This window comes from Ammospiza nelsoni, chromosome 3, assembly GCF_027579445.1.
Source record: "Ammospiza nelsoni isolate bAmmNel1 chromosome 3, bAmmNel1.pri, whole genome shotgun sequence".
NCBI classification, from domain to species: Eukaryota; Metazoa; Chordata; class Aves; order Passeriformes; family Passerellidae; genus Ammospiza; species Ammospiza nelsoni.
Window position 1 is genome coordinate 11,005,387 of NC_080635.1, and position 26,339 is coordinate 11,031,725.

Consider the following 26,339-nt stretch of genomic DNA (forward strand, 5'->3'; position numbering starts at 1 on the left):
GTAATTCTTACTTAGAGGATCTGGGTCTATGGGAAGTTACCTGAAGGAAATGTGAAAAATGAGCATTTTAGAAGGTGAAATTAGCTGTGCCGTAACTGGCACAGCCCTGTGATTTCAGCTGTGACACCGACTCCACACTCCAGTAAATCAGCTGTACATCTCTTCTCCTCAGCTCACCCTGAAATGTTCCTTCCCAAGAAGAGCTGCACTGATTTACAGTCCTTTGGAAAGGAGCTGAGCTGGCAGCAGATTCTAGCAGCTGGGACAGATTCTTACAACAACTAACTAACAAATCAATATGCTATCTGAAATTGTTAATTAGCAAGGATTTTTTTGTTTGGTTGTTTTTTAATTGTCAAAAAAACAATGGAAAGAAGACAGGAAAGATTTGTTGCAGTAATTCCTACTTTCATAATTTACACTTTTTTATCTACAAAAACTCCTCACTATTTTGTTTTCCTTAATTAATAGTCATAAACAGGAATTATTTGCTAGAGCTTCTGGTTTGATTTTGTTTTGATTCAGTGAAAAATAGCATGATTTATATTCTAAAAGTGAAGCTAAATATAAATATATGTCTTTCTTCTCAATGTCTCATTGGAGCTAAACCTCTTCATATGAAGAGCGAATACAAAACAACAGCAAACAAGAAAAAGTGTTCCCCCTACATCTGTGTTTTATTTTCAGAGGCAAATTTGATTTTAAATTCATTGGAGAGAGAAGTTCTCTCTTGGGAAGGGCTCGAGTTCATTTGCAATTGGAGGAATGAAAAAAAGTCAATATTTTTACCCACTTTATTTGCAAATGTAACTCCAAAAAAAGGTAAACAATGTCAGTGTTGCAAAGAGCTGAAACAACACATGCAGAAAGGTCTTAACAGACAGGATAAAAATCCTGGTGGAGAGGCACTGTTATGTCAGCTGAGGTAGCACCATATGTTCTCTTTCAGACCTCTCAATCTCGAATGATAATGTTCAAACCTCCTCTTCAATTTAGCTCTTATCCCTCTGCTCAATTCATACCAGTAAAACAAAATCAGCGTAAACTAAAAAAAAAAAAAAAAAAAAAAAATTAATTAGCTGATGAATTGGTAGCCTCAAGTATTTTTCACCATGGCAATTCATACCCAAAGGTGAATTTTCCCAAAGCAAAGCTTTTTGAGTAAACCTGAATGGCTTCACCTTTGGAACACTTCAGCTGCTTTTTAAATTAGAGCTTTTAACTTTCAGAAATTTAAGTTTTCAGAAAAAATCAAAGTCATCCTGAACAAAAGCTTAATTTGGATAAATGTATCCTTGAAAAATGACTTTCTGTACCAAATCAAGGTGTCTGTTCTGTATTCACAATGTTGATGCTGTCTTTAAGTAATCTTAAAGAATAATTTTAAGGAACAACTTAAATATAAGAACTTGCTCTAAAACAGAGATGAAATGGTATTTTCAATGAAGCAAACAGAAATTTTATCATTATTGTAAAGATAAGGATTTTACACAAAATTTTACCTTGCAACACTTATAGGACTTTCTTGGACTAAGTGCCATTTTTCCTCTCCCACATTTCCTAGAATTCCTGTTATGGAAGGTTCCTGGGGACACCTTCATGCTTCCTGACAAAAAAACCCATCAAAATCCATTAATTCATGTGGATAATTTTCATGTGAGGGGCTGAATTCAGAGGGAGTGATGGAACAAGTGCTTGGAGAAATGTCATCCATCAGGTGTTGGAATTAGAGTTCTCTTGTACCACAATTTTATCTTCTGTTGAAGAAGGGGAAAGAACAGTTTGTCTGAGACTTTTTAGGGAATGTTACACAATTTCAAGGCTGCCCTGTTTGAAACCCTGACAAAAGGTTAAACTTTCCCACTTAACTTTCAAAGATAAAAGAGATGCCTACATTGAAACCTCAGCCACTGAGCAATAGTGGTAAAAGAGATTCTGTCCCTGAATAATGTGGCCTGTTTCAGATAAATTTCCAGGGTTTAAGCTTTGGTTTCATCAAGGGCCATAGGATGATTAATACTGGAGGGAACCTCATCAGGTCACCTCCTTCCTGCTCAGGGCACAGTAATTCACAGGAGCTCAGCTTGTACATTTGTCTCCACATTCATGTATTACCCAGCACATCATACCAAATCTGCACCTCTAACCTGGGATCCTGACATAACTTCCTCAATACACATTTATATTTGAAAAAAGAATCAAAATTAAAATACTTCACAGTTTTCCTCACTTAAAATATATATGTATATATATTGCTGGTATTAGCATATTATAATTAATATATTGGAATTCATTTGGATTAATTACTTTACTACTTGAGTTTCAAGACAGCTTTTTTTTTTTTCTGTTGGGATACACATTTTTTTCAAAGGATGAAAACCAGGATTTATTTGGTATATTGTAAAACCCAGAGGGCTTTTCTTGACTTTCACTATTGTTGCATGAGCCAAAATCCCATTATACCTGGCAAGGTAAGGCAGTTTCATTGCCAAGGAGCTGGAATATTTAACTGGGTTTTAAAATATGAGCAAATAAATATGGATGGTGACATGAACAGAAAATAATCCATGTGACTAGCACACGAGTGACAGACACTGTTTTGACACAGGAAACACTTGTTTATAAAATCATTTGTCAAGGAGGGGAGAATCCCAAAGATTTACAAAATCTGCCTCACTTTATCCCAGTATTTCCTGTGAAAAACACAGTTTTGCAGCATTCATACTCTTAAACAAGTGTCAATACATGGGATATTATATTTTTTTTTTTCCATTGAGAACCTTGAAGGAGATTCATTTGTAATACCTGACAGTGAAAAAGTGGCTCTGGAATGTATGACATCATTTGCCTGAAACCTATTCCTGCCTCAGAGAGAGGCTGATACTCTAAATGACAGTATTCCAAATAAATCTCATTCCATTCTGTCTTGTAATCATTGCATTTCTCAGTGCTGTCTATTAAGACTTGCTAAAAAAAAGATCAATTATTTTCAGCAAAAGTCATGCTGTGTTCTGATTAGAAAGGAAACTGTAGAGGAATTAATGTTTTTCAGGTAATAAACCAAAAATCCTGCTTATGCTCTTGCATTAACCAAATCTTTCTAAGATATAATTCAAATAATTAGTCAGTTGTTACTGGTTTCATTCAGAACAACCACTGTTGTATAATTGATATTAAAATCAGATATCTTTAATAAGTGATAGTGTTTCAGAGCTTAAGGAATGACAGCCATTTCTTTTAGCAATGGCAAATAATTTGATAATGATAAATGGAAGCATATTAAAAACTCTGAGTGAAATTGCCACTCTTTCCAGGGTGAACACCACTCAAATTCTGTACCATTGAAGTGTTGTGCTCAAGTCACTCAATTCCCATGATTTGTATTCTCCACATAACTGCCAACACACATCAATTTTATGCCATTTTAGCATATCTACCTCACTAAAATGTGGGGCCATCCGTGTAGTGAAAAGCAGCAAGAGCAAAAGTGTACTGCTGCTGAGGTACTGCAAGATGTATAATGAATATTGCTGAAAATCAGGATTATTTGCAGTGACTTCACCAACTCTGTGGCGAGGTTCTTAAACCTTACACTAAGATATAATTTTCATATTTTTTTACATTATTGCCAGTTTCTACAAAAGCAACAGTTCTAACCAAGAGGGAAACACTTTAAATAATATATCTTGAAAAAATGTTTGTAACTGCTTTGGGAAACTGCAAATACTTTTGCAGTTTCACACAGCAGTTATAAACACTTTTACAAGACACCCAGAGAGGGAAGCATTATTTAACCACACAGACCAAATGGAACAGATTAGCTGAGAAAGAACCCTATAAATTTAGAAATTCATTTGTACTCAAGTATTGAACCTGAATCCTTCACATTGCAGCAGATGCCTGCTGGACCATGGAAATAACAATATTTGGTAATTGCAAAAATTTGATAATTAATTGCAGAATTCCCTGTTTCAGTGTGGATTCGACTTTGACAGAAAGCCATCTTCCCCACCACCCCAAAAATACAGAAAATCCACAAGTTTGGGGTTTTGATGATCAATACTATTTGAAAATTTCTAAGGGATAGCAGCTTGAGTTCCTACCATAGAATTCATAGAAACCAGCTGAAAAACTCATTCACACTGCATTTCTTACAGCTGTCCTGAAGGTATTTGCTTCCTAAGCGTCATTTCCCATTTACAGGAGCAGCAGGTCTACATCTGCTTTTCCGAGCCAGCAGATGAGAATACAAAACACATTTTGCTTCAGCAGCCTTTCTTTAGTTTGAGTTTGGGGGTTTTTTTTTGTTGGTTGGCTGAGGCCTTGTGATCCATTTTGCATTATTCTGGAACAGCATAAATTAAGAATTACTCTGGCATGCAGAATTAGTTGTCTAGAGGTTGATCCTTTTGGTGATACATACATGTCATAACTTTGCATAATGCAAAGGATACACCTTGCACTATTTCATTTCCCTCTCCCCTTTATGGAATCAGCCAAAGAAAGAGCTTTCATGTCACAAATTCTGGGTTAAGGGGTTATGGCTCCACCTCAGGTTCTTGTTGCTCCCCTCGGAAGGCAGCTGCTGCAGGTCAGCTGGCATTGCAGCACAGACGCTGCCTGCTCCAGTTCTGTCAAAGGGGCTGAGTTTAAAAAAAAAAAAAAAACCACCACAACAAACCACAGATGGGATGAGAGGCAAGCAGATGCAGAGTTAAGCTGTCAGATCCAAAGGGTGATAAATTCTGCCTTACAAAGGCAGAGGGTGCAGAGGAGACAGCAACAAACCACCCGAGTGATCTAGGAGGCTGCTCAGCTGCATCCAGAATAGGAAGTCTGAGCACATCCTCAGAGGAGTTCTTGGGTGTGTTTTGCCACTGGATTTCCAGTCCCATGGGACAAGGTCAAGTTTTGCAATGTAAAGAACTGCGAGTTCACAAAGGAATAAAATACACCTATTCTATATATTCTATCCATGTTATAATGCTATATCTGTTTGCCTTTTAAAAATTGTGTTGTTAATCATACAAACTGGGATTATTTGCAGAATAACTAATTAATCAATAGGGTGAACTGGATTTACAGTACTAAAGTTATTAGAGACATTACAATTTACAGCTGCCGAGATTTTGCACCACTATGTGAGAAAATTTTAGCAAATCATTGAACATCACACAAAGAGAAAAGACAGAAGAGTTATTTATAAAAACAAAGAAGAAATATTTCTGATCTACTTTTCTGGATAACAGGAAAGCCTTCCAAACCAAGATGATGAATAAATTTCCTGTGTTCCATGTCTGCTTCCCCTTTAGTGCTAATTATACTTCTATGCTTATCTGACACCTGTCTGCTTTTAAATCACTAATTAAAATATGAAATGTGGAAAGCTATTTTTAAGCACAGCATTCTATTGTTTCACCAGGCTGAGTTATTCCTTGCCTTTTCAAAGAGGTGCTACCATACATTTCAGATCTTAGGGTCCAAAATGGAACAGAGACCAAACAAACTTTCCCACCACTTTTTGGAACAAAGCTTTCTGCTCTGTTTGCAGTCTGTCTTAACAGTTAACCAAAATCACTTTCCTCTGGGAACTATTCTGATTTAATTAGTAATGCTGGAGCATGACCACAAGTACAGGCACGTTAATTTCATCTGCATTCCAAACACAGGGAAAAGCCTTTTATTGGAAAGAAAGATTCCTTCTACTTCTTGTGCCTGCACAATTCTCCTCTGTCTCTTCTTAGCTGCTTGTTCTGGATGTTCATTTTCTTGTCCCAAAAATCCCTCCATGCAAAATTCATCCACAGAGTGCTCATCTTCTCCAGGACAGTTCAAATCACACTGGCAGATACTTGCACAAATAAAGGTATTTGAAGTACAAAAATAAGTCTAAATGGTCTTTCATTAGTATTTTTGCAAGCTCATGTGAACACAAAAGCACTAGACTATAAAATACATCAAAAATATTCTGAAAATTTTACTAAGCAGTATCTTAAATCTACTTAAAGTACCGGATCTAGCTTTTGAAGGGATACAGTTGGAATTTAAATAAAAATGCTCTCATATTCCATGCTGTTTGAGGATGCAAGCTCTCACTGAACATAAGAGAACATCATCTTTCACAAATGTTGTTAGGAGGTTTGTTGCATATTCCTGAATTTTACACCAACAATTTTTTATGCAACCTTTTTTTAATAAATAATATTTATAAGCACCTCAAAAATGACATGGAGTGTAATGTTAAAAAAAAAGAAAGATTTCATTATTTCTACTTGAACACAAACATCTGCTTAATAGTTACATTTCAGGAGATAAATTCTGCACTGATACATTCACAGAAACATCAATTCAATCTCAAAACCCGGCAGGAAGGCATTACATTACATGGGCTACATGCTAGAGCTCCTCAAGGTAAAATCAAATGTAATGCAGCAAATGCAAACCAGTCCCATTTGTGTGTGTGGAGAGCTGCCCAAAGTAATTCACAGGGACACAAATGTGCAGCCTCCTCTGGGCTTTGGATACCACTTTTTTCTGTCACTCTCTCTGCCCCTTGCTTCAAACTGCACATTCTGGCTTCAAAAGGAAAGCTCCTGTCACGTGAGAAGAAAAAGGGATTTCTTAATCCATTCCATTCATCTCTCATCCCACGTTGTTTTACTTTGATCATACAAAATTTAGAGGCTTTTACACGCATTTCCAGTGTGCCAGTGCAGACCATTCAGACTGAGGGCAGCTTATACGTGTGCATATGTACACATACAGATAGCTGGATCTGACCTCCACTGTTCACCCAGCTGCCCTTTGGTTCCACACAAACCACTCCAGGGATGTGCAAACACAACAGGAGAGATCCTGTCTGCACCATCTGAACCTCCTCTGTACCCACCTGACGCTGACAATTTGCACAAAATCCAGCGACACAGAAACGATGTTGTATCTGCGCCCAACTTCGCAAATTTCATTTCAATAATACAGACAAACATGGGGATTTCAATTTTTTCAAGTCTTACTCTTTTCTACTTGTTGTCATGGATACTACATCTTCTCTTTCTCTTTTCTCTCTTTCATCATATTTGACTTTTCTCTGCTGGTGTCCATGGTGACACCCTGCTATTAGTACACAATGCATGTCCTAACTTTCACATCCTTAAAATGGGCTCAGGTATTTTGAGAAGTTTCCCCTATGTGACAGATACTATTGCATATTAATATCTCTTTACTAACAAGGAATTAAAAAAAAAAAACCTGTGTATTTATGGGATGTTTTCAGTTTTATTCACTTGGATAAACTCATGAGTTGCAACATCTTCTTTTCAGGATGGCCTCTGGGGACAGCTGCCATACATTCAATCCATCACGCAGGCAAATGAGGATGCAGAGCAATCAGGCAAGTGTTTATGCATCAAAATATAATTGGCTGAATTTCCAGAGATGCAGAGCTTTAAAAGTAGACAGTATAAGCAAGCAGGCAGTGCAAGAAATCTCATAATCTGAGAACATTTCAAAAATACACATTTCCCCCTGTAACTCACAGTTACTTTCAAATGATTTACCAATATGCACCTTGAGGGGCAAAAAGAAATCCCTAAAACCCCAAGATAAGCACCAAACCCAAAGATGACAATACTAAAATGATGCACATTTTTTCATTGTTTCAGTACTTCCCCGTTTAACAGACTGTTTTCAGCAGATTATTCAGCAAATACAATCATTGGTAGGTCAACCTACCAGTTAGAACTTGAACTGGCTTGAAGATGCTATTTGCACATCTGTCTTTTTGTGAAGGCAAACTTTGTAGTAACGAGTTGTGGTTTTAAAGATGAAGAGTTGTGATGTTTTCTGGGGTCCGCCATGGCAGGAAGGAATGAATCTGACTCCATGTTCTTAGAAGGCTACGCTACGCTACAATACAATACAATAGTATAGTATAGTGTATAGTATAGTATATATTATAGTATATTATATGTTATAGTATAGTATATTATAGTATATTATATTATAGAATGCTATACTAAAACTGTACTAAAGAATAGAGAAAGGATGCAGACAGAAGGCTACAAAGAATGATCATGAATCTCATGACTCTCTCCCCAGAGTCCGACACAGCCTGACCCTGATTGGTCATTAAGTCAAAACAATTCCCATGAAACCAATCAAACAACCACCTGTTGGTAAACAATCTCCAAACCACATTCCAAAGCAGCGAAACACAGAAGCAAATTAGATAATATTGTTTTCCTTTTTATCTGAGGCTTCTCAGCTTCCCAGGAGAAGAATCCTGGCAAAGGGATTTTTCCAGAAAATATGACAGTGACACAGGGTAATGCTGTTCTTGTGGCTTACTATAAGGACCAGGCAGGTTTGGTTTACAAAACAGAGAAAACAAACTAACAAACAAAAGGTTTTCTGATATGATTCTGTAGACTGGAGATGAATTCCCCCAATGAGTCAGTGGCAAAACTTCCAATAGCTTCAGTAAGGCTGGGCTCCCAAATGGCACTTTGAATTTCCACAGGCAGTGAAGTGTAACCTGGGCATGCAAACTTCAGCCCCAGAGAAGCTCTGGAAAACAAATAAGTGATTCACTGTGTTGGACTTTGCCAGGCAGCAGCTGTCAAACATTCCCATGAATATTTGGTGGTAGGAATCTTGGCATACTGCTGTGTTCAACACAAATAAATAATTCTGATCTGTTTTGGTGTGATAAAGTAACCCCCCCAAAAAATATGCTTACAGCTGCATGAAATCATATTTATCAGGGAACAAGTGTAGGAATTTTTAAGTTTTTAGCATTCACAATAAATATTCCCTAGTGCCATAAATTGTAGAAATTCAGTCATGGACACTGTAAATCAGATTTGCAAGTTTTTCCCTGAGATGCAATCCAAAAACAATTCCTCTGATTTCCTTCACTTATTTTTGCCATCTTCCCAGGAGAGAGCTATTCTAACTTGCTTGCTCAGTAAACTGATATCTGAAAACTGGCTGCTAATTACCATGTGTTTCAATTCTCAGCTGGTGATCTGGGAAATCAAGTCCTGCTCTCCCATGTACAGTAAGATCAATAAGCTACCACCTAGACTGCTGAGACATGATGTCAGTATTGGCTGTTCTACAGAGCATCCCCCCTCTGATTTGCCTCTAAATTGTAATGATAATGTGCTCTTAAATTATTCAGACCGTTCAAATTTACCCTATTAAAAAAAAAAAAAAAAAACAAAAGAAAAAGTAAAAAGGAATGTGAACCTGGTAGCTATAGATATCTGATCCCAGTAGAGTTTCCAGATTTTAAAAAGGGCAGAGTTATTTCAAAGTCTATCATACAAGTTATGTGTTTTCAGCTTTTAGGAAGACAACAAGCATGAATGATGGCTATTTCCTCATTTAAAATCAATAGATTTCGCCTCTGCAAAAATTAACTATGCAGATAAAAGCAAAAAGCATTGAACAGATAATTTTTATGGAAAGATTGGGATTTCTTTCTCATATGGGATGGTTGTTACAGGTCTATTGAGTGCAATAGAGTTCAGCAAATTCACACAAGTAGCGACTCAGATGCTCCTCCATTATTTGTGTCTTCACTAACTGGTGTCTTAAAAATGATGAAGACCTGACAAGAGGAAAAACTTAGTAACTTTGTGTTTGATTTTAGCTTTATATATGTAATGAATACTAAGTCTTTATATATAATTAAAAATCTGATAGTTTTGGAAGGGTGTTTTACAGCCTGGAGAAACAAGTAACCAAAGTGAATTCCCATCTTGAATTACCTGCTGGGTTTGGCAGAAGAGAAAAAAAAAAAAAGAAAAAGAGAGAAAAAAGAAGACTTGCAAGGCAATAAAAAATAGCTCCCAAATGGCTGGAGTGGAATTAAAATTGCAACAGACCAGATTTAACCACGTTAAAAATTAAATACTGTTACTGGCAAGCAAAATTTGCAAAGGATTGTAAAATTATGGACCAAAAAGGCAGGTTAATCCATTTTCAGTTTCATAGTTTGTGATATTGTCTCAATTTTTAAAGGCATTTTCTGACATTGCTCAATTCCATTATGATGCTTTATAATTATAATCCTTTATTTGTGGTCTCTGTATCTACTCTAATGCTAAAACCTTAAGCCTCTCTAACACTAAGGTCATTATCTGATCTCTCCAGTTTATCCTCTCTGAAACATTAACCTTATCCAGGGATCTCTTAAAGGGCCACAAACATTTAGGGCCATGAGAGCCCTGACTGAAAACAAATTCAGCCCTTTGCTGATTGTCCTGGGGTGACACTGATGGTCTTTTTCTGGTGGCAAAGCCATGCATGCATTGCATGCTGTGCTAATGCTGTTGTGTGCTTGAATCTCCCTTTAGTTTAAATTTCGGGTACAAAAAGCAACCAAAAAACCTAGAACAGCAAGTTGATTTAATCAGCTAAGCAAAACATCCAACAGATGATCAAATTATGGATTTCTGTAGTTTTCTGTGGGCCTTGCACCTGGGGAGGAACGAGCCCAGGCACCAGCACAGGCTGGGCAGGAGCTCTACAGAGAAGGACCTGGGGGTCCTGGTGGACAAGGAGCTGTCCTTGGGTCAGCCCTGCCCTGGGGGACAAGAAGGCCAACAGGACCCTGGGCTGCATCAGGAACTGCAGTGCCAGCAGGGCAGGGAGGTGATCCTGCCCCTCCGTCAGCCCTGGTGGGGCCAGTCTGGAGTGCTGCGCCCAGTTCTGGGATCCTCAGGATGAGAGAGAGACCTGGAGCTCCTGGAACTTTTATGGAAAATCCTCTCCTTAGGACTTTTCCTCCTGAGAAGCTGGGAGGCCTCAGGAACAAAATGCAAACATTGATTATCGGCTGCTGTGGAATGCAACAGGTGCATCTGTGATTGGCCCATGCTGGATGTTTGTAATTAATGGCCAATCACAGTCAGCTGGCTCGGACAGAGAGCCAAGCCACAAACCTTGGTTATCATTCTTTGTTATTCTATTCTTAGCTAGCCTTCTGATGAAATCCTTTCTTCTATTCTTTTAGTATAGTTTTAATTTAATATATATCATAAAATAATAAATTACGCCTTCTGAAACATGGAGTCAGATCCTCATCTCTTCCCTCATCTGAAAACACCTGTGAACACCATCACAGAGGGCTGCTAAGGTGATTGGGGAACTTGAGCTCTGCACTTACAAGAAAAGGCTGGAGGAACTGGGCCTGCTTAGCCTGAACAGAAGTCTGAGAGGGGACCTCATCAAAATAGATGTTTTTGAAGGCTAGGTGTCAAGAAGATGGATCCTGGCTCTTCTTGATGTGCTGAGCAACAGGACAAAAGGGAACAGGGACAAACTGATGCACAAGGAGGTTCCATCTGAATGATGGCAAGAACTTCAGTATGTGAGTGTGACTGTGGAACAGATTGCCCAGAGAAGCTGTGGAGTGTCCCTCATTACAGATATTCAAAGACTGCATGGACACAGTCCTGAGCTGTATGCTCTGGGTGACACTTTCTGGATAAGGTGACCCTAATGTGGTTCCTTTCAAGCTTACCCCTTGTGTGATTCTGTGATCATTGGTGGCCCAAGCCCTGCCTGGGGAGGATGTTTTCTTCTGGTTATGGGTGCTTGAAGAGACAGTCATTTCAAAGTAACTTACACTCATTAGGACTCCAGAAGGATAAAATAAATTTGCCTGTTTACTTCCTTGGTACAATTCCAGGCAATTCCTCTGTGTTGTAAACCAAACAAGCTGAGCAGGTGACCAGCTTGGCTGAACAGGGAACTCCCCAAGAGGCTCAAAAGAAAAAAGAAATTGTATGATCTTCGGAAAAAAAGTCAGGATTTGCAAACACAGCACAGAGCTGTGGTGTATTTATGCAGGAAGAAGAGACAAAAGGTTTAATTAGAGTTTAAATTAGCCAATGATTGAGATAACCAAAATGTTTTTTTTAAGTGTGCAAATAGGAAGAGGTCTAAAGGCATCATTCTGTCTCCTCCAACTGAAATAGTCTGTTGTATTCTACTTTCTTTTAAAGAATTACTGAAAAAGAGGAGTACCAGGACTTTAGTTACCCTAATATACCATAAATAAAACAATTAATTCTCAGCAACATTAAAATAAACAATTCAGGCATTTTTCACCAGCAGCCTAGAAGATCCTAGACAACAAATGATTCTTTAAACAACCCAGTCATGTCAATGATCTATTTTAAGACAGGAAAAGTGCTACAGATCACAGCTTCCTGTTGTGGTCTATGCTCAATTCACAAACAAGCAGTGGATGCGTCTGACAAGCAGGACACCAAAAAAACAAAAAAAAAACCCAAAGTGATGGGAATTTGCCTCAATAACTCCCATGTTTTAGTGATTTTTTACTTCTCATAAAAACTATTTTCAGTGATTGACACCTCAGGAGAAGTAGGCATGCCTGGGATAGAAGTAAAAGCATGGTAAAGGGTAGCATAATGTCATAAGCAGGTCAGTAAAATCTTTGGCTACTCTTTGTTTCCAACTCAATGTCCAGAAATCCCATTCACTTTACTCACACACACACCCCACAAATACTCAGAAAGGCCCTGTGCAGGAGCAATAAGAAAGAAAATTCTTCCAGTTCTTATTCATTAAGAATTTCACCATGATGCTCTCTGGTCAGTGGAGAAGGCTCTGTGAAACCACCAGCAGAGAAGAAAGTGCCGTGGCTGGGGCTCAGCACCTGGTTATGCTTCCCTGACAGAGTAGACACTGATGATTTCTGGGTCATGTCTTGGCACATACATCTTGTACCGTCTCCAAGCACAAAATAAATTTTAGAACAGATATTTCCAATCAGCTTGCTGAACAGCTCTTCAGTAAAAACACCAGGTTCCAACAAAAACCACATTTTAAACCCTGAATTACTAACTTTCCATGGATTTATTTTTAATTCATTAAAAGATTTTGCCAACAGAAGTATATAGTTATAATACCTCAGAGGACCTATTTTTCTTCTCCTCAATGTTTTCATTATCTGCAGTGAGCTTCACCCCCATGCACATATTCCCCATGATCCACTATAATCACCAAATCCATACAAGGACTGACAGATAGGTACCACAGGAGATATAACCCAGCTTAAGACCACAATAGGCAAGAGAATGGAAGCAAAATTGATGAATTACAGTCCCAGAAAGCACCAAAGTAACTTTTCAAATTGAAATATTTTGGGTTTAGATCTTTCACCAATATTTTTCTTGGGGGAAGAATATTTGCAGCAATATTTTAAAGATTTGTAAAGCAAAGTACTGAAGAAATGGTTTTAGCAGAGCTGAGAAAGGGAGTTTTCTTTTCCTGATGCCTTTTTTTTGTTTTCAGTTGTACTTTCTGACTGTATTTTTATTGCCCATGAGAACAACCTCTAGGGTTTTGGTTTTTTTTTTTCCTCCTACTTATTTTTGGAAGACAATTAACCAAAGCTAAGCTCTCTGTAAGCTCAGGCTAGGTGGTGATTGCTGATACAAACTTAACATGAAACCTCTTGAGCATTCCAATGGCTCTGTTCTGCTTCCCATGGAGAGAGGCAGCTGCTCTTCAGCACAGGGCTTGCTCAATGTTGGCTTGCAAGCCTAAATGAAGGAAGTTGGGGCATTGAAGTGAATTCAGGAAAATGTGATGGAGCATAAAGAAAAGGAAGGAAAACCCGAAGCATCAACATGGAATTCCCATCAGTGGGCCTGAGGTAAATGTGTGAACTGTAAATTTGTGTACTAGAAGTGCAAGGCTTGGAGATGCTTTGGAGCAGTCTGTCAGTGTATCACCTAAAGCTCCAAAACTCTCCTGCTCTGTCTTGTTGAACTCCTGCCCAGTGGAGAAGATACTTCTATTCAAGCAGAGCAGAAGTTAATTTAAAGATTTAATGTGCAACTGCTTTTAGGTAGTAATAAAATCCTTTTCAAAGCATTAAGTGTGCAGCAGAGTTGTAATAAATAAAAGAGCTTTCAGACTCACATCTCCAATTTCCTGGTATTTAAATCCCTATTGATGATGCCATAACTACCTCCATTTAGACCTTGTTTTGGAGACTGTGTGTACTACTGCAACAGCTCTTAAAACTTTCAGATGAAGTCAGAGGTTACCAGAGTGCTCAATAATTCAGACTTTACTCTCCAATTGTGCTCAAGGCCACAGGAGAATGCAACAGGATCTCAGAGGTTGCAATTTGCAGTCCTTATTTGGGCTAAACCCACCTGATATTCCCACTTCCAACAATATTTGTGTTGTACTTGAATTTGCTATGTATTTTATTGTATTCCTGAAGGGTAAACCTTGGTATTAAAAATTACAAGATAGTGAAAAAAAAATATAGGTAACTTGAAAGGGTGAATCCAAACAACATATAAGGACAATAAAAGACTCGTCACTGGTCAAATTTTGAAGGGAAAAGTTAATATTGAACCGTGACCATGGGAAATGGGAACATTTTTATACTACTTAATAAGGAAAACAGCAGAAGCTGCAAATTAACTAAGGAATAGGAAGCTGAGCATTTTACCACACTAATATCCTCTCTTATTTTCCTTAAGAACTAAAAGTAACCACTTCAGTAGAGATTAATTTTCATATTTAAATTTAAAGTTTATGTAAAAAATTACATCTTGCAAAACACAAAAATCACTGTTCTATCATGCATTTTGAGAGTTGATTAAATTTAAGCAATTCCTCTTTTCCTAAATGCTTTGAAACAATTGCTCTGAACCATTAAGTCCTTGGGCACATCCAAAAGTATGTGTGATTTAGATTATCCCCTTTCTTTGTTATTAAAGTAATTCAAGTACTCACATTTCCAGATTTTGGTGACAAATAATTATTTGGTTTGGTTAGCAATTTTCCCCCCAAGTGTGTTCACTCTAATTGCTATACCTTGGATTTTTCTACTGAAAGTTTATTCAGTGGCTTAGAAATAAAGGCATTTATCCACACTTCTATTAAGAAAAGGACTTTACTGGGGAAAGAAAAGTCGATATTCAGACTGGAGAACTCATTAACACAAAATCTCCAAACTTAGCATTTAACTACGGATTCCCTTGTAAAATACAGTATTCAGAAACTGATTTTCTAGTTTTTCTGTGGCCATAATTAGCTGAAATCTTGTAAAGAAAAGGTGCATATAGGGATTCCTCCTCCACAGAGATTACCTGATTGTTTCAGCTGCTGTTAGTCTGCTGGGCCGAAATAAGCAATAAACCAGAGCTCCTCCCAGCTACCTACTTCCACAATGGACAAAGACCTGTTTTCCCATTTAAAAGAAGGCTTATTTTTCTGAAGGCTTATTTATGGGCTGGGGACAGCAATTCTGCTGACATGTGTGTGTCCTTTTTCTAAGCCCAGCTCTCCTAAATCACCTGAAGCCTGACAAGCACATCTTTCCTGAGACACCATGAATAAGAACAGTTCAGCTAAAATCCCACTGTCCTTCTCATTAAGGAGGGACATCTCCCCCTTTCTTCACACCCAGTCCTCTGTCCTGTGCTCTTAGCACCTCTCAGTTCCATCTCTATGCTGTGGGCAGACCTGAGCTGACGACACTGTCATTTTTTATGAAAAATCCCTTCACCAGGATTTCTTCTCCTGGGAAAGCTGAGAAGCCTCAGCATCTCCATGTTTGGTTACTTTGGAATGTGATTTGGAAAGTTGTTTACCCAACGTGTGAATTGTTTTTACTTAATAACCAATCCCAGTCCATCTGTGTCAAGACTCTGATCGGTCACAAGGTTTTATTATTCATTCTTTTCTAACCTTCTAATGACTCCTTTCTCTTTCTTTAGTATATATATTTTCTTTTAGTATAATATTTATCATAAAATAATAAATCAACCTTCTAAAAACTTGGAGTCAATTCTAATATCTCACCTCGTCCTGAGACCCACTACAACACCACAACAATTAATAACCAACAGCTGACATCAAGCTGAAGTTTATTTTACTGTATTCATCTCTTGGGAATTGGTATGATTCCTGAAGTACAATAAAAATGGCAATCCAAATGTAAAATTTCGCTTATAATCCAAATTGATTAGTGGGGTTTGGGACTTATTGGTACCCTAGGTTCAAGTGATGCCTAGAGAGGCTGGAACAGAGGCTAGACAGAGTAAGAGAAATAAAGTAGTTATTTTTTAAAAAGGCCTTCAAAGGCTACACCTTGGGCAGTACAAGAGCCTGGCCCTGGCTCCACCAAGATGGATGGCGAGTCACGAGTTCTCACACTTTTATAAATTTTGGTCCATTTGCATATTGGGGTTAATTGTCCATTTACAGCCTCAGGTAATGAAGTTTCATCCTCCCAGTTTTTCTGCCCCCAATTTTCTGTTTATATTTTTTGGGCCTGAAGCTGTAATGGTGTCCCTGGTTCTTGAATTGCAAAAGGATTGTTTTGTCTGACTGAACTGTGAGGAGAACTTGCTAACACTTTATATGAAGTTCAGAATTATATACTAATGCACTACAGAAAAGTATGTAAGTACAGGAAAATATGAAAGCTACAGCTTAAGGCATCACAAGCAGAGTTATTCTTACCTGTCACACTGCTTATCCAAATGCCAAATATCTGCAAGAATTTTAGACAGCGTATAATGCACCAAAGTTTTCTGAAAGCATCAGAGGTTTTTTGGCTTTCCCATGGAAAGAAACAACGCTGCGTTTCCTATTTTCCTGTTTTAAACTCTTTTGTTTCCTTCCCTCCCCTCTACTTAGCCCTGATGCCCTGTCCTGTTAAGGGCTCCTTCCAGCTGTACACCAGCACAGACCATCTGTCTAATGATGATTTTATACATGGATTACTTCCAGCACAGAACTGCTGCCCACAATGGTCCCTCCCAGAACTCTCTTTCTTCCTTTTATGCTCCTGTACTTCATGTTCATTTACATTGACCACACTCATGCTATTGGTGGCCACAGAGCAATAAAAATGTTCCACCAGCATTTATTAATCCATTGATAAATTATATGAAATCACTCTACAAAACCTACATTGCTTTTCAAGCTCAGCTATTATGCTAATACATTACTGGTGCTTACTTGTGTTTCTAATTCTCCTTTTTCCCCATGGGCAGCTGAGCCACTCAAGGAAATTCACTGCAATGCAAAAAGGAAACACAAGAAATCTACCTACTAGAAATGCTTCATTAGTATTTATTCATTGATTTCCTTTGTTTGAGAGAACAATGAACCAGAAATGTAACAGAGCTTTTAAAAACAAGTTTAAATTCCGCTTTATCCAAACTATTGTGTTCCATCACCAATCTCAGTTGCTGTTTGCCAGAAAAACAACTCTTCACTTTAGGGGATTTGTTCCAACTGGGATTTTGGATATATAAACCAAATATGAGAAATTATGCCATGAAGAACTTTCCTGTCAAAACAGATGTTGAAAGCAAAAAGAATCTGAGGGAGCCTCAATGTAAAGTACAAATTGACACTCAAATACTGGATCAGCCTTGCAGCCAATTGAGAATAAAACTAATTTTCACATTTTGAACTAAATTAAAATATTTTTGCAAAGCATTAACCTAAAATTAATTAATCAAATTATTTTTTTATTAATTTAATGGCTATTTATTAGGTAGTAGGTATCAATCACGGGAAAATAATCAAGTATTTTAAAGCGTAGTACAGGTTTAAGGTGTTCAAATAAATGGCCAGTATGTATATATATTCAGTGAAATTGTTAAGTGTAAAAAGTTAAAAAAATGCTCAGGTGATTTCTTAATTTAAAGTAATAAAACGTCCCTGGGACTTAGATGTTAAATTCACTGAATAATTTCAAGTTTCTGACTGAAAGGCTATTTGAAGAAATTTAGTTTTAATTTACCTTAGTTTAACTTTTCAATGTATTTCTTGACAAAAAATCCAGAGCAGGGTTCTATTGAAAAATAAGCTTATTTCTGTATTACATTTTAAATATTTCAATTTTTATACAATTTCTATAATTTTCTATGTTAAAAGAATTCCTTTCAAATTTTATATTGAATTTCAAGGATGTCAACACTGAAAGTTTTACTTCCAAATTTTCTTTTCCCCAGATGGGATTATTTGTTTTGAATTCAACTTAATTTTTTAAAATTATTTAGCCATGGATCCTGAATTTTTCAGCAAACAGTAAAAAACCCAACCAAACCTAAATCATTTTACATTAACCGTTCTCATCAGACCCAAAAAACTAATTACAGACAACTCAGCTCAAGAAACTTGTGAGTTGTAGTAAAAGAAATACTTTCATTAGCCAGGACTATATCAGCAAATTTGTTTCCTGGTACAAATTTCACATCTATTCTCATTCACAGTTCTGTCATAGTTTGCCCTAAATGTTACACATTTCCCAAATTCTGAACTTTATTAATTACATTTAGCTCTTTTTAATAAAAATTGAATACATTCTCTGTATCTTCCCTTTCAGATCCACTGCATGGACCATTTCTGCCATAGAAGAAAACTTAAAAAAAAAAGTAGCATGAAAAATTTCTAGCAGTTACAAAACTGACTGTGTCTTGTTATGTTTTCACTGATTTTCTGTGGGCTTCTTTTGTTTCCATCAGTACTAGATAAAGACCACTGATAAGATTTAGAGATCTAGTTATCTCTTCTGCCACTTCCACACCCTGGGTGCTTGCAGAGTCATCTACTCTAACCATGCCTTTGTTCTTTTTTCTTTTTCCCAGAATTTATTAACTATGCAGGGGCACAAGTTCACGCGAATTATCTTCTAGAATTTTTTCTTTTTTTCCCCCCCGAATAATAAGAGGTTCTGGCTGTATTGGTTTCCCTACACAGAAAAGAGCCCTTCTCACCAAAAGGAAGTGCACTGTGAATGAGCTCAGAAACCTCTGACACAGCCAGGGGAGAAAAAGTACACAAAATGCGTTGCTTTGTAAAGCCTGGCTAAGTTTTGTCACTAATTCCTCTGCCAGAAGGTGAAGCCAAGTTTGCACTTTTGTGTGCAAAAGGGTTTGAGAACCCTTCTTTGAAACTCTCTTCAAACCAGCAGATTACTATTCTTGATAGATTATCTTAAATAAATTAATAATGGTTTTTATCCCCCTTCTTCTGCATATAATTTTCTTTTAATGTTTCCTGTTCTTCCAGCTTTATATCTATGACTTTCTGGAACACGTAAGTAAATTCTGGCCTTTCCTGATTGGAAAAATGTATTTGCAGTATGGGTGTGGAAGTGCATATCTACATATTCACATGTAAAATTTGAGATCAGAAATAGATTGTTTTCAAACCATCTCTATGCCATAACAGTTCTACCACAATGCCTGCAAATAGGAAGTCTGAGGTTGCAGCAATTTCAAGTTAATAGTGCTGCTTTTCCTGTATACTCCTCAGATTTGCAAGCACTTTAAGGTTGTGTAGGGTTCATAAGCCCAGCTTTCAGTGCCTTCTTTGCATTTGGCAATTTAATTGCCACAACTTTAAAAATTTCTTTTACAGTAATCAGTCATGACTATTTCTCAGGACTGGGCTCTTTAATTTCAAAGAAATATATTGAGCTGTGGTTTTGAAACATACAATGGATAAAATGTCAGTAATCCAATAAACATTGTGGAAAGAAGTAACAAAAAAAATCTCAAACTCCCATTGAAATTCTTAGAATTGCACAATACACAATAGATACAGGCTGCTATTAAAACTCCAACAGCTGCATTGAAACTCAGCAACCCATGACCATAATAACATAATCTTATTTTTTAATGTACCCTACCAAAGCTCAAACTCTGATTGTTGTTCTCAAGCATACTTCTGACTGAACTAAAAAGAAAAATAAATTGTTTTCAGTGAAATCACTACAAATACTCATCAACCATTGGAGCTGTAATTCCACTTTTGTTCCCCACCATTTTAAAAAAGATTATTTACTGCTGGTCCGTGCCTCAAGCATCTGATCAGAAACTAATTTTTTCCTTATCAGCTTCTCCAGACAACAAACTTTTTTCCTGAGGAAATATCAGTCCTTTAAATTTAAACATATTGTTTATAAACATACATAATAAATATTTTCCTGTTTGTTCTTACAGGGCCCAGATTTTACTGGCTGCATTCATAGAATAAAATTTCACCTGAATAGGTACTAAGACATATCCTGAAAGGTTTAATCTGTGTTTACTTTACCTAAATTTATTTCCTCTAGAAAATAACCTGTTAAGACCACAGCAAACTATTCCAGGTGGTGATTTAATTGAAGTTGTATAAAGAAAAAGAAAACATTCCTGGTTTATAAAGGGAAAAATGGAAATTGCCAGATAGGTATTTGCTTCTCCATTTATTTATTATTAGTACATATTTGTTAGTAATACATAGAGGAATGTATCTGAGCCTTTCTAGGCACTTTGCATGCAAAACTACAAAGAAATATGTTGTAATTCTAGTTGTTATGCTGCTGGGTGAAAGCAGGAAAGATTGTTTTTTCCACCCATCCTGGATTATAAAGGAGAAAAACCTAAAAGGCGGATGCTCATTCTGTTGTTGATCTGCACTTTTCCCATCCATTATACTCTGCCATTTGTATAATTCCAACCAATATTTTCTAAAACACATTTTTCAAATGTGTTGAATAGACATTTTCTTACTACGTTCATTACAAAATACTTTCTTGAAATATTTGAAATAATACTTTCAATTAATATGAATTTCTGATTCCAGCAGAAGCTAATGGACAAAAATTATGAAAACTGAGGATGAAATATTATTTTTTTTAGGTAAGGATGGACACAGCACAGAGAGTACTTTCTAAATGAAGAATACAGAGAAGATTGAGGCATTTTAAGACATATGTCTTGCAATCCTCCATTCAACACGGCCCCCAAAATTTCTTTTACATACTCCATATAAATCTGTATGCATCAGGCTGGCACAATGGTTTATTTTTATAGCATCAGGATTATGACTTTTATGACTGAAAAATAAAAACCAGATTACAAAACCAGGTAGAGTTATTAAAATATGATACAGCTCTGACAAGATGTTAAATCTTTAAGCAGCATCCCAGAAGTCATCACAAGCCTATAGAGGCGACTAACTCTAACATGAGGCATCATAATTCTTTGTAAAGTGACTTAAAGGCTTTCAGAATTACATCTGATAATTTGCTAGTCTAAATTACTTTGAACACATCTAGGAATTCTGACCGAAAATACTTCTTGCAAAGCAGGTCTGGTGTACACAGGAGAAAAGTCCCAAGATATTGTGCCAACCACAACAGATTTCCTTTTGTGAAGGCATCCCCTGCTTTTCTAGAAATCAGTCTCCTGTCTCTCAGTTGTCATTTGCAAGTAGGGAGCAGAAAGTCAAGCACAGACAAAGAGGATAATTTCCATAAACAGTGAACTGAACATAAATTTGATTTCTTTTTCCTCTTTTCATTCAAGAGAAAGGGCTTAGTAAAACCTGGAAGTTTCAGAAAGGACAGGTCAACATAGTATAACTATGAATCCATGGAGACGAAACATTTCTCTGAGTATTAGAGACTTTTTTATTGTTTGAAAGATTGCTTAAATACAGCAAGAGAGTCCAATTAAATTTGGTACCTGTGGGACTGGAAAAGGATAAGAAATCCCAGTGAAGTTTGGCGGAGTTGAAACAAGGACATGCAGTGAGCTATGGGCTACATGGGTTTTTTAGTACTTTTAGCTAAGCCTAAAAGATTGCATGAACATAAAAACCTAGAGAACAGCAAAAAATGAGATGTCCCAGTTGTGTGATCTTACAGTGCCCAGGTGGCATAAAGTGCCAATAATATGGAAAATAGGAGTCATGCAAAAAAAGAAAAAAATACAAAAAGGGAGAAAGGCACTGTGGTGCTGACCACAGTGACAAGTTTTATTCCACATTTATCCACCAAATTAGCACTGCAGGCTCTCCCTGTTCATTAAGGACCAAGCCAAGACAGTTCCTTGTACAAACATAAGCAAATGGAAATTTCTTTCATTCACTATAGAGTGAATTTGCATAATGACCAAATTCAAAACTTAATCAAGAATTATTGTAATTTAAAAAGCCCTCAACTTATAGCTACTCAGCCTCCACACATCTACCATTTATTACACAAGCAGCAGCATTCTCAAAAGGATTAATAATTTTTGCCATGTGTTGGAATGGAAATAGTGAAGACAATCATTATGCTGCAGCATAACACAGCAAAGAGAACAATTCCAGCTTTGGAAAAATCCACTGAACTATTAGTTACATTAATTGTCATTTCCACCCTTCCTTGAATAAACAGAGAGGGAAAAAGCAGTATCAAGGTGTGCTCATCTCAATTAACAACAAATTCACATACATGTGAAGAGAAGGAATAAAATAGCTTGAGATCCCTCACTCCAAAGGCAAATTATCCTTGTGGCATCATTGCTCACTGTGGTAATATTGCACTAGAAATACCAGCTGTGCATCCATGTTTAATTTATTAAAAATCAAATTCATTATGTGTAAAACCAAACAACAGTAGAAACCAAAGAAACGTGTCTACTGCATTTCCTGCTTGTATTTCCCTTTCAGGTCTCAGATATGAAGCATTTTCAGTCAAGTTTCCAGCTGTGTCCATTTCATAGATGAAGTGTAGCAATAGATACAAAAGGTATTATATTCTAGTAATTCTGTATTTCTGGTTTCCAGCTCTAATTTGAGGGCCATCTTTGAATTAAATGCACTGTCATTTTACATGTATCAATCTGATATCTTATTAATCTTTTACTTTGAATGGGGAAAAGTCACATAGAGAATGTCAGCATCCCTCAAAGCAGAAGAGCCAAAGGACTGGATTCAAAATTTTCTGAGCTGACAAATTCAAGACCTAGAGCTGACTTTCCCAAAGACTCTCCTTCCATTAAAAAGCTGAATCTCACTTTTGATTTGATCTTTTTTTCAGATGTATTTTCCCCAGTCTGTATTTTTTCAGAAACAAAAGTTTTCATTGTATTCATCCTAACATTGTTTTGCTGAAGTAACTCACTACAGAATTCAGTGTATGTCTGTAACAAATTAACTTTTCCCAGTGTGCACTAATTTATATTTTTAAACCAGAAACCACCTGTCATGAGAATTCCCCCTATGCCAGGTTTATATTTAAGATTCTCTCACAAACCTTCCTCAAGGACATTTAGATTATGATTATTCTGAATAATTCTGCAACTACAACCATTCCCATCCATTCCCTCAGGACATTAAGGATCTAGCTATGCCTACACATTGCACTCATTCTCCAAAAAGTTCTTTAAATAGCCAGAAATAGAAGCCTCAAATCCTAATTTAGCTTTTTCTTCCAAGGGCAGTGAGCCAGTGCTTGGGAGTAGTGACCCAGCTCCACACAGAGACTTGTGATTGACCAAAATCACCAAGATACATGCACAGAGCCATTAATAACAGCAAAACTACCCCAAAAATTGCTGCTGCTCCACCCCACTGTCAAAGGAATGGGCTTTGAAATTGCACATTCCTCCTACTCCATACGGAGAAACATCCAACTCCAGGACAAGCACAGCCCCGAGTGAACATGCATGTAAATAGCTGGATTTTACACTGAAATGAAGAGACTTTCTGCAATAAAAAGAAGACAGAAAAGGGAAAAGGAGAGAACTGTTAACACTTCATTGTCATTTGCCATCTGGCTGAATACAACAAAGAAGCTTTTAATGCAAACCCAAATGTCTAAATTTAGTCAATAAAAGAAAAAACTGAGGACCTCTTCAGCACTGCAACCAACTCTCACAGTTTCTCATGACAGAAGACACAAAATCCCCTTTTATTGTGCCAGAGAATGCAGTTAAAACTAACTATACCAAAAGCTTGGAATATGGGCTGCATATAAACTTTTCCTTTTTTTTGAAAACAAACAATGTAAAATGGTTTTATAAATATAAAAAAAAAAAAAAAAAAGAGGAAAACTTATAAGTGCCCCTTTCAAGAGTTCTCTTTTTCAGCTTAAACTTGTGGAAATATTTTCCATGTTCAGACATTTTATGCTGGCAAAAATGACCCAAAGGGAAAGCAGCACAGAGAGAAAGAATCAGATTTTTTTTCCCTCCAACATATTACTGCAATATCCTTAGGAAACAGCAAATAAAAACTCCTAGAAAGAAATAAACTTCCTGAATCCTTTATATTTGTCCTGTTGCAAGGAACCATGTCACATATTATTCATGAACTTGAAAAGATCCATCTTCAGCTATTTTGAGTGTTTTGCTTCTATTTCTCTTTTCAACTCTTAACAGCTTTGCTCTGGAAGCAACGCTTTCACTTTTAAATTTTGACACCTTACAGGGTAGTTTTTTAAATGTGAAAAGTACAGTTTATCTAAATTTCCTTGTCACTTTAAGCAGAAAGATACTGAGAATTCAGCTAAAGGTGTTGGAAGCTGGGGGCTGGAGGCAGCATTTCTTCAAAGTTTTGGGGACTTTGTCATGAGAAAAAATAGATTTTTTCAGCGTCCATATTCTAAAGGAACATCTTTTTTCCCTCCCATTAAAAAGGAATAAAAAAGAAGAGTTTTATTTAGGACTGTCCTAGTAATGAATTATTCTCTCTTATCTGCAGAGACATAGACAGCTTACCAGAAGTGAGATGGCAGGAATTGTATTTCTAATACATTGGAGCAAGATAACATACTACATAAAACAGCACTGCTGTTGAAGCAGCACTGCTAGAGATGGGAAGTAGGTATTTCCCATTATTAGGAAAAAAAGAAAAGAAAGAAATGTTATTCCTGCTAACAGAAGCATCAGCAGTGATTTCAATATACTAGTGCATGCTCTGGGAGTTAAATTTTAAAAATACATACTTAGAGCCAAAATCTGCCACACTTTAACCAGGATAGGAAAAGGCTCATTTTAAATTGATCTTCATTCCAAGCAAGAATGTAAATACATACTTGAAAGGAAATGCCCTTCATGGAGAAAAACATGGAAGTGCACTATGCACTAAATAACTAATAGGTAATTGCAAACACTCATATTACCACATGTCGCAGACATCTTTTATGGAAAATCCCTTCCTTAGGATTTTTCCTCCTGAAAAGCTGAGAAGCCTCAGGAACAAAATGCAAACATTGATTATCTGCTGCTGTGGAATGCAACAGGTGCATCTGTGATTGGCCCATGTTGGATGTTTTAATTAATGATCAATCACAGCCCAGCTGGCTCGGACAGAGAGCTGAGCCACAAACCTTGGTTATCATTCTTTCCTATTCTATTCTTAGCTATTTCCTTCTGATGAAACCTTTTCTTCTATTCTTTTAGTATAGTTTTAATGTAATATATATCATAAAATAATAAATCAAGCCTTCTGAAACATGGAGTCAGATCCTCATCTCTTCCCTCATCCAAGAACCCCTGTAAATACTGTCACAACCACACACAACAAATTATAACACAAGTCCTATACCTGAACAAGACTTGTGATCAGATCATGTGGCAAGGTAAAAGGGATTCATGAACTGCCCAACCACCAATGTATCCTGTAAGCAAGAGTGTTTTCCTTCATAAAAATAGAACAGAATTACATGTCTTACTGAAAAGGACTGGATACTCCCAAGGAGCAGCCTACAGATGCATAATCAATTGCTAATTGACTCCAACAGCACATGGAATGAGGTATTAAAAGGAAAATTTGAGAGACATCATAAAGAGACAAAAGCCATCCTTCCTTTTTCACAAGACTGTCAGAGATTGAGGAAAAACTAAGTCAGTAATGGCTTTGAAACAAACCTGCCCAGAGTTTCAAGAGAGCTCCCCTAAAAAAAGCCTTAGGCTTAATATCACAAATCCCATGCACTACCTAAATAACCATTAAAAATTATGTTTTTTCACTCTAAAAGGAGACATGGTACAGCAAAACTGCTCCAGATGTGGCTTAATCCTTCCAGTCTCAAATAACTGCAACAAGCAGAGCAAAGTCATTTCAACTGATCTTTGTGACAGAAGAAAGAATTAAGTGGAAACAAAGCTCATGTTCAGTACAGAAAGCCTGGCTTCAGAAACACCTTGACTGGGCCCACGAACTTCTGACAAAGCGCAAAAGAAAGTCTTGGTTTGAACCAGTCTGTAACTAGAAACAACTGGGCACATGCATGAAAAATAGAAAATTTTCACTCATACTTTCTTTTCTTTGTAGTTAATCACAAAACCACAGAAAAGGGGACAATGACTAAGGCATTTTCAAACAGGAATTAGAGTAAAAGTCGTGGTACAAAGAAAGGTTGTGTGTCTTACATACAGCTGTTTAAAGAAAGAATCAAACAGAAAATGTAGCTGAAATTCAGCCTTTCATTTACTTCTGGGAGCAGATCACTGAAGAGAGAAAAGCTGCAGAATGTTTTTATGTTTTAAGGAAAAAGG

The 26,339-nt window shown here is 36.9% G+C and overlaps 1 long non-coding RNA gene across 1 annotated transcript in view; it reads right to left on the reverse strand.

Moving 5' to 3' along the window:
* Nucleotides 1–819: 819 nt before the first annotated feature.
* The window catches only part of LOC132070494 (uncharacterized), a 38,877-nt gene continuing 13,357 nt past the window's right edge, over nt 820–26,339 (reverse strand). The window contains exons 2-3 of the long non-coding RNA XR_009418010.1: nt 1,503–1,606; nt 820–1,045 (exon numbers count right to left, since the gene is read on the reverse strand). This is a non-coding gene — a long non-coding RNA (uncharacterized LOC132070494). The remainder of the gene's footprint in view (nt 1,046–1,502; nt 1,607–26,339) is intronic.